Below are 10,165 nucleotides of genomic sequence, written 5' to 3'. Positions count from 1 at the left end.
ACACACTTTACCAAACTCAGTCACCAGCTTCTGCAGTTTCTCACATGAATCAGCCACCAGCGATGTATCATCAGCGAACAACAACTGACTCACTTCCCAAGTTCTCTCATCCCCAACAGACCTCATACTTGCCCCTCTTTCCAAAACTCTTGCATTCACCTCCCTAACAACCCCATCCATAAACAAATTAAACGACCATGGAGATATCACACACCCCTGCCGCAAAGCTACATTCACTGAGAACCGATCACTTTCCTCTCTTCCTACACGTACACATGCCTTACATCCTCGATAAAAACTTTTCACTGCTTCTAACAACTTGCCTCCCACACCATGTATTCTTAATACCTTCCACAGAGCATCTCTATCAACTCTATCATATGCCTTCTCCAGATCCATAAATGCTACATACAAATCCATTTGCTTTTCTAAGTATTTCTCACATACGTTCTTCAAAGCAAACACCTGATCCACACATCCTCTACCACTTCTGAAACCATACTGCTCTTCCCCAATCTGGTGCTCTGTACATGCCTTCACCCTCTCAATCAATACCCTCCCATATAATTTACCAGGAACACTCAACAAACTTATACCTCTGTAATTTGAGCACTCACTCTTATCCCCTTTTCCTTTGTACAATGGCACTATGCACGCATTTTGCCAATCCTCAGGCACCTCACCATGAGTCATACATACATTAAATAACCTTACCAACCAGTCAATAATACAGTCACCCCCGATTTTAATAAAGTCCACAGCAATACCATCCAAACCTGCTGCCTTTGCCGCCTTTCATCTTCCGCAAAGCTGTTACTACCTCTTCTCTGTTTACCAAATCATTTTCCCTAACCCTCTCACTTTGCACACCACCTCGACCAAAACACCCTATATCTGCCACTCTATCATCAAACACATTCAACAAACCTTCAAAATACTCACTCCATCTCCTTCTCACATCACCACTACTTGTTATCACCTCCCCATTTGCGCCCTTCACTGAAGTTCCCATTTGCTCCCTTGTCTTACGCACTTTATTTACCTCCTTCCAGAACATCTTTTTATTCTCCCTAAAATTTAATGATACTCTCTCACCCCAACTCTCATTTGCCCTCCTTTTCACCTCTTGCACCTTTCTCTTGACCTCATGTCTCTTTATTTTATACATCTCCCACTCAATTGCATTTTTTCCCTGCAAAAATCGTCCAAATGCCTCTCTCTTCTCTTTCACTAATAATCTTACTATATATATATAGTATATATATATATATATATATATATATATATATATATATATATATATATATATATATATATATATATTGGCGGAATGGAATGGAATGGAAATGAATGGAATGCGTGCATAGTGCCATTGTATAAAGGCAAAGGGGATAAGAGTGAGTGCTCAAATTACAGAGGTATAAGTTTGTTGAGTATTCCTGGTAAATTATATGGGAGGGTATTGATTGAGAGGGTGAAGGCATGTACAGAGCATCAGATTGGGGAAGAGCAGTGCGGTTTCAGAAGTGGTAGAGGATGTGTGGATCAGGTGTGTGCTTTGAAAAATGTATGTGAAAAATACTTAGAAAAGCAAATGGATTTATATGTAGCATTCATGGATCTGGAGAAGGCATATGATAGAGTTGACAGAGATGCTCTGTGGAAGGTTTTAAGAATATATGGTGTGGGAGGCAAGTTGTTAGAAGCAGTGAAAAGTTTTCATCGAGGATGTAAGGCATGAGTACGTGTAGGAAGAGAGGAAAGTGATTGGTTCTCAGTGAATGTAGGTTTGTGGCAGGGGTGTGTGATGTCTCCATGGTTGTTTAATTTGCTTATGGATGGGGTTGTTAGGGAGGTAAATGCAAGAGTTTTGGAAAGAGGGGCAAGTATGCAATCTGTTGGGGATGAGAGAGCTTGGGAAGTGAGTCAGTTGTTGTTCGCTGATGATACAGCGCTGGTGGCTGATTCACGTGAGAAACTGCAAAAGCTGGTGACTGAGTTTGGTAAAGTGTGTGAAAGAAGAAAGTTAAGAGTAAATGTGAATAAGAGCAAGGTTATTAGGTATAGTAAGGTTGAGGGTCAAGTCAACTGGGAGGTAAGTTTGAATGAAGAAAAACTGGAGGAAGTAAAGTGTTTTAGATATCTGGGAGTGGATCTGGCAGCGGATGGAACCATGGAAGCGGAAGTGGATCATAGGGTGGGGGAGGGGGCGAAAATCCTGGGAGCCTTGAAGAATGTGTGGAAGTCGAGAACATTATCTCCGAAAGCAAAAATGGGTATGTTTGAAGGAATAGTGGTTCCAACAATGTTGTATGGTTGCGAGGCGTGGGATATGGATAGAGTTGTGCGCAGGAGGGTGGATGTGCTGGAAATGAGATGTTTGAGGATAATATGTGGTGTGAGGTGGTTTGATCTAGTAAGTAATGGAAGGGTAAGAGAGATGTGTGGAAATAAGAAGAGCGTGATCGAGAGAGCAGAAGAGGGTGTTTTGAAATGGTTTGGGCACATGAGAGAATGAGTGAGGAAAGATTGACCAAGAGGATATATGTGTCGGAGGTGAAGGGAACGAGGAGAAGTGGGACACCAAATTGGAGGTGGAAAGATGGAGTGAAAAAGATTTTGAGTGATCGGGGCCTGAACATGCAGGAGTGTGAAAGGCGGGCAAGGAATAAGAGTGAATTGGATCGATGTGGTATACCGGGGTCGACGTGCTGTCAATGGATTGAATCAGGGCATGTGAAGCATCTGGAGTAAACCATGGAAAGTTCTGTGGGGCCTGGATGTGGAAAGGGAGCTGTGGTTTCGGGCATTATTGCATGACAGCTAGAGACTGTGAACGAATGGGGCCTTTGTTGTCTTTTCCTAGCGCTACCTCACACACATGAGGGGGGAGGGGGGTGTTATTCCATGTGTGGCGAGGTGGCGATGGGAATGAATAAATACAGACAGTGTGAATTGTGTGCATGTGTATATATGTATATGTCTGTGTGTGTATATATATGTGTGCAGTGAGATGTATGGGTATGTATATTTGCGTGTGGGGACGTGTATGTATATACATGTGTATGGGGGTGGGTTGGGCCATTTCTTTCGTCTGTTTCCTTGCGCTACCTCGCAAACGCGGGAGACAGCGACAAAGCAAAATAATATATATATATATATATATATATATATATATATATATATATATATATAGACTTGGCCAACTAAATCCTGAATTACAGTTACAGATCATTTCCTTTTGCACAGGTGAAATAGAAAGTTAGATTACACCGAGTTAGAACAGGAGGTAGTGGGCCACGACCAGACCACACCACCACCTGACTACAGCGGGAGAGGTAAGCTATGATGACCTTAACATGGTCATGAAATGCCTCGCCAAACCTGCACCACACCCTGAGTTACGGTGGGCGTCGAAGGTGGCGAGTGGTGATGCCACAGAACCAATCCATTTCAGGTACACAAGACGATTGTGAACCCCGTGTGTCATACGCTTCGAGGGACACACAGTTATGTCACCGAATCAACGACGCAAAAAAAAAAAAAAAAAAAAAATTGTTCTGTACTTCGAATGAAACAATATTTCGAAGTACAGTTTCCACAATGACTATAATATAACGAATGTCTAGTATTAAGCGGAATGGATCAATCAACTGTGTGTAGGATCGATATATGCAAGGACTTTTGCTGGTAGAGGATCACTAGAGAAAACGTCCCAGACGACCATAGAAGAAGGAAACGATAAAATGGTCGTCAAGACAACTGCTTCGGACGCTGGAACTGTCATCATCATCCCAAGTCAATCACGGACGCAGCCTTTGTTGTTGGTAGGTACGTGTATGTCGCTCATGCGTAGCGCCCTAACCTTCCTGAATCTCCTTCACCTTCGTGTACATACTAGGGTAGGGAGATTGCAAATTTTCTTTAAGACACTATCCTCCCTCTCATTTTCTCTCAAGCTTTAAGATATAAAACGGTCAAATCATAGAGGGCAAAGGAAAGACTGGCTCTTAGTAATAGCCTTTAAACCTCAAAAAACAAAGCTACGCCCAACATCGCCTCTTACAGAACAATGCAAATTGCCTAATAGAAAAAAATATAAGGCTCATCCATTACTTACGTTGCTGCCTGTGATGCTGGGGGCTGGTAGGGGGAACTCTCCTCCACCCACGTCATACTGACAGGCAGACTCTGGTCGGAGGAACCTGTTGGGGTGAAGTCCTGTACTGAGTAATGGAAATGAGTAATAGTCAGCTCTACAACATCATCCCCATTATCTCCTGTAACCTATGGGTGACTGGCCTCAAGAACATCCCCCACCGCAATGGAGACTATGCTACACATATCCCCATCAGAGAAGAGATTGGCCTCCCTACCTCCTTCACAGTACGGGAGGTTGTCCTTACCATCTCCCTCATTATACATGAGGCTGGCCTCCACATCATCATACATGAGGCTGTCCTCCACATCATCATACATGAGGCTAGCCTCCACATTATCATACATGAGGCTGGCCTCCACATCATCATACATGAGGCTGGCCTCCACATCATCATACATGAGGCTGGCCTCCACATCATCATACATGAGGCTGTCCTCCACATCATCATACATGAGGCTGGCCTCCACATCATCATACATGAGGCTGGCCTCCACATCATCATACATGAGGCTGGCCTCCACATCATCATACATGAGGCTGTCCTCCACATCATCATACATGAGGCTGGCCTCCACATCATCATACATGAGGCTGGCCTCCACATCATCATACATGATGCTGGCCTCCACATAATCATACATGAGGCTGGCCTCCACATCATCATACATGAGGCTGGCCTCCACATCATCATACATGAGGCTGGCCTCCACATCATCATACATGAGGCTGTCCTCCACATCATCATACATGAGGCTAGCCTCCACATCATCATACATGAGGCTGGCCTCCACATCATCATACATGAAGCTGGCCTACACATCATCATACATGAGGCTGTCCTCCACATCATCATACATGAGGCTAGCCTCCACATCATCATACATGAGGCTGGCCTCCACATCATCATATATGAGGCTGTCCTCCACATCATCATACATGAAGCTGGCCTTCACATCATCACACATGAAGCTGTCCTCCACATCATCATACATGAGGCTGTCCTCCACATCATCATACATGAGGCTAGCCTCCACATCATCATACATGAGGCTGGCCTCCACATCATCATACATGAGGCTGGCCTCCACATCATCATACATGAAGCTGACCTCCACATCATCATACATGAAGCTGGCCTCCACATCATCATACATGAGGCCGGCCTCCACATCACCATACACGAGGCTGGCCTCCACATCATCATACATGAGGCTGGCCTCCACATCATCATACATGAGGCTGGCCTCCACATAATCATATATGAGGCTGTCCTCCACATAATCATACATGAGGCTGGCCTCCACATCATCATACACGAGGCTGGCCTCCACATCATCATACATGAGGCTGGCCTCCACATCATCATATATGAGGCTGTCCTCCACATCATCATACATGAAGCTGGCCTTCACATCATCATACATGAAGCTGTCCTCCACATCATCATACATGAGGCTGGCCTCCACATCATCATACATGAGGCTGTCCTCCACACCATCATACATGAAGCTGGCCTCCACATAATCATACATGAGGCTGGCCTCCACATCATCATACATGAGGCTGTCCTCCACATCATCATACATGAAGCTGGCCTCCACATCATCATACATGAAGCTGGCCTCCACATCATCATACATGAAGCTGCCCTCCACATCATCATACATGAAGCTGGCCTCCACATCATCATACATGAGGCTGTCCTCCACATCATCATATATGAGGCTGTCCTCCACATCATCATACATGAGGCTGGCCTCCACATCATCATACATGAGGCTGGCCTCCACATCATCATACATGAAGCTGGCCTCCACATAATCATACATGAGGCTGGCCTCCACATCATCATACATGAGGCTGTCCTCCACATCATCATACATGAAGCTGTCCTCCACATCATCATACATGAAGCTGGCCTCCACATCATCATACATGAAGCTGGCCTCCACATCATCATACATGAAGCTGGCCTCCACATCATCATACATGAGGCTGGCCTCCACATCAACATCCCCTCAGCAACTCCGGGAGTTCTCATATGATTAAAGACCCAAGTTCCGGCCTTGTGGTGAGGGTCTGCTTAACTGCGAGGTAATTACGTATGATTACCCTTCATTAGGCTCCTGACGGACTGATTACACGATGATTATAATATGAGGCACCTCACCAGCTTTTACCCGCCTGTGTCAGTGTGTGTGTGTGTGTGTGTGTGTGTTGTGTGTGTGTGTGTGTGTGTGTGTGTGTGTGTGTGTATATATATAATTATCTATCTGTACTACACTGTGAAAAAGTTCTATACTCGTAGAAGCCCATCGTTTGAACATTTTCCACTGCCATGCAGCTTCTTAAGCTTCTGTATGCAGTCCGCATGCACGATATCGTCACTCAGTATAGCGTCGCTGACCATAATTCACTCGCTGGAATCGAATCCTGGACGCGGCAGTCGGCCCACAGCTCATTCCAGCTGTTCAGCCTTCCATTGGGGCTGGTCGATAAATGGCAACCGACATAGGTTGGAGTGAGTGTAAAAGATATGGCACACACACACACACACACACAGACACACAATATATATATATATATATATATATATATATATATATATATATATATATATATATATATATATAAAGACGGGGCAACACGAGTGTAAAACTCTCTCTCATAACACGAATATCAGTCAGAAATGTAACACACGCCTGTAAACACATACGCACGTACAGCAACAAACAGCTCGCACGTAATTATCCCTTAAATACCCGTTTTCTGTGAAGTCCAGTTCGGTCGCCGTAAACATACACAAAACCTGTCAAATGTACCTGCTGGGCGAGTAATCACTGGGAAGGAGGGAAGGAAGGGTGAAGGGGGTACACACGGAGACAAAGACGCAGAGGAGGGCAAAGGAATTTCGTGGTATATTTAAATGCGAGATTCCCCCACCAACTTCATTGTTTCGGAACCCCCGCCTGGCAAACGGTTAACAAAAGAATAGCTAACAAGCTTAACCAAATTAAAAAGCCCGTATGTTAAGAATGGCTCCATACGCCGCAAGCCAACTCAATTAAAAACTTTTGGTGGTGGCTGGGCGGGCCAACTCCCCCAAGGCTACACTGAAGGAAAGCCAAGTAATGAATTCCGGGGGAAAATCAGCTCCAGAAGTTCATTTTCCCTAAGGATGGGGATTTTCTGCTCCCAGCTACGCGTTTTGTCATGGAGGGGACCAGAGCCTCTCAGTCTGTCGGGGAGAGGACCCGAGCCTCTCAGTCTGTCGGGGAAAAGACCAGAGCGTCTTGGTCAGCTGGTTAAAGCGCCAGAGCCTCTCAGTCTCTCGGTGAGAAGGAACAGAGCCCCTCATTCTGTCGGGGAGGAGGAGCAGAGCCCCTCATTCTGTCGGGGAGAAGGACCAGAGCCCCTCATTCTGTCGGGGAGGAGGACCAGAGCCTCTCAGTCTATTGGGAAAAAGACAAGAGCCTCTTGGTCAACTGCTTAGAACACCAGGGACTCTTGGTCTGTCGAGAAGAGGACCAGAACCTCTTAATCTGTCGGGGGAAAAGACGTGAACCTCTTAGTCTGTCGGGAAGAAGACAAGAGCCTCTTGATCTGTCAGGAAAAAAGATCGACGCTCCGATACCTTTAACGAACGAGGCCTCTCACTGAGACCAATTCATCATCTAACACTATAGTTTCTTTGGTGACAGGACCAGAAGGTCAACAACCACTGAACCTGCCGCGGACAGAACTCCGACAGACAGACACGCGTCCACTTCAGTAAGTATACCAGAAAGGAACCATCAAATTGGTCCGTCGGTGAGAGGAATAGAGCAATTGCAACTATGTGTTCAGTCAACGAGCAGGCGGGAATGCCATCAACTACATAAGGCAGGTGAATTAAAGTGGAGTGACAACAGAACAAGAAGGTATTATGATGCACCACAAATAGCGGGACTAAGCCACAACAGAGCAAAAAGCCATTACAATACAGTGAGGTTATATCAGTTACGTGAACAACAACTTGGACTCAAAAATTCTACCTACTGTGGTTTAACGAGACAGCGTAAGTCAACACGGGATTAAATCACCCATTACCAAGTTCACGTAAACACAGTTCAAGCATACCAAAACTAGATATTCATTTTCAAGAAATCAGGAGGAGGAGGCACTATATTAAACTAAAGAGACAGCATTATATCCAAATAAAGGAGCATAATACTGATATCTTTGTGGTCTGTCGATGAGGGGACTACAGGGTTAACTGGGAGAGGTTTGGCTGTATAAGGATTAGATGGCGTCAACAGCCAAGTGGTCTACTGCAGAGAAGGCCAAAGCGTTGACTACCTGAGAAAGGTGTTGGCCATATTTTCTGGCCCTCTCTTCAATAGCCTTAGGAGGCTCTGGCCCTCACACCAACAAAACAAGAAACTTTGGCCTTCATAGAGACAGGCCAAGAGGCTCTGGCCCTTATACTAACAGACCAAGAGGCTCTAGCCCTTAAACTAACGGACCAAGAGGCTCTGGCCCTCACACCAAAAGACCAAGAGGCTTTGACACTTACTCCAACAGACCCAGAGGCTCTGGTCCTATCATTTCAGTAGCCTTAACTACTTTAATCTTAATTTCTTTCCGCTCTGTTTCCCTCTGGCTTGCCCTTGGCGTTTCTCAGATATTCCACACAGAGAGCAAGTGTAACAGACCTAACATAGGGTCATCAAGTGGACTACCCCACCTGTAGGGAGGCAGTGATACAACCAGTACCGAGGGGGATGGCAAATGTGTCAGGTCCACCTGGTCCCGGCCGAACTCGGTACCTTGTTTTACTGATGACTCGCCCTGAGACTCATCGGATGGGAGTTCTTAAGAAAAAAAAAAATAGTTCGCGTCACTAGAAATATCTCAGAATCTTGGTTCCCTTTTCTCTTACTAATTACTTAACCCTCTGCCACTTCGTTAACCGTCTTACTATTGTCGTTCTCCTGTGTGGGAAATTATCACAAAAAAACAAATGCGTTTTACTTTCAGAACTCTTTCCTAGTGTAGCAGCATTCCCCCCTCACGAAGATCACACACGAAACATCAAACGTGGCTATGTCGCGGGCGTGATCGACAAGGCCACTGATTCTGTCATCTCAGGAACCACAGGAGCGTGGCCCCGAGCCCTCGTGGGATGCCTCAGTCGTCGTGGCGGGTTTGTGGTCCTTCCCACGAAGCGTCTCCCTCCCTCCCTCCCTCTCTTTCCTTCGTCGTAGATGCTGTGGGAGTTTTATCGATGCCACATCTCCATGGCTGCTACTTGACTGCCTTCTCCTCCCCAGCCTCCTTCGCTGGCTGCTTGCCTGCCATTCTGTCGGCTTGATTATCTGTTTCTCGCGTAATTACATAATTGCCTTAATGTCTTAATCCATGCGTATGTTTCTACCTAACTGCCCACCTAACCACTTGCATAACGAACGTAATTATTACTTACATATCGACTTAAACGCTTCCCCACTAATCATATGTACTACTCAGTGTGCCTACTTTCTCAACTTCATCATCTACTTGCACGCCTATCTACCTACTTTCTCAACTTCATCATCTACTTGCACGCCTATCTACCAGATTTCTGAACTACTTTTTCGCTTATAAGAGATCCTTTACCTCCTACCTAACCAACTACAACTAACTATCAGTCTGCTTATTTGCATCCCTACCTGCTACCCCTTACATGAGAAGTGCAACATCAAAGTCTTCAATAAAAACTTTTTTCCAAAGACATTTAATCATTTCTGTTTAACCAAAATATACATTTCAGAGTTGCCAGCCCCTCTGAGACGAAAGAATCCACGTTTTTCTCAACATTTATTTCTGGGAAGTGGTTTCAAGAGTAAGCTCTGGGATGTATACTACAGATGTCAAATGAAGTGTATTCTGTACACCTTTGGCATAACCAGATCCATAACACTAATGACACGAAATATGGTTAACATAAAGCATCTCCCCCTCCCCAGCAACTTAGCCCGACTA

At 45.2% G+C, this 10,165-nt stretch overlaps 1 long non-coding RNA gene across 2 annotated transcripts in view; it reads right to left on the bottom strand.

The window, feature by feature from the left end:
- The window catches only part of LOC139752067 (uncharacterized), a 224,768-nt gene that overhangs the window by 118,023 nt on the left and 96,580 nt on the right, over positions 1-10,165 (bottom strand). For both annotated transcript variants that reach the window (XR_011713472.1, XR_011713471.1), the window contains exon 3: positions 4,121-4,205. This is a non-coding gene — a long non-coding RNA (uncharacterized lncRNA). The remainder of the gene's footprint in view (positions 1-4,120; positions 4,206-10,165) is intronic.

This window comes from Panulirus ornatus, chromosome 12, assembly GCF_036320965.1.
Source record: "Panulirus ornatus isolate Po-2019 chromosome 12, ASM3632096v1, whole genome shotgun sequence".
Classification (NCBI taxonomy): Eukaryota; Metazoa; Arthropoda; class Malacostraca; order Decapoda; family Palinuridae; genus Panulirus; species Panulirus ornatus.
This window is presented reverse-complemented; position numbering and strand designations above follow the sequence as displayed.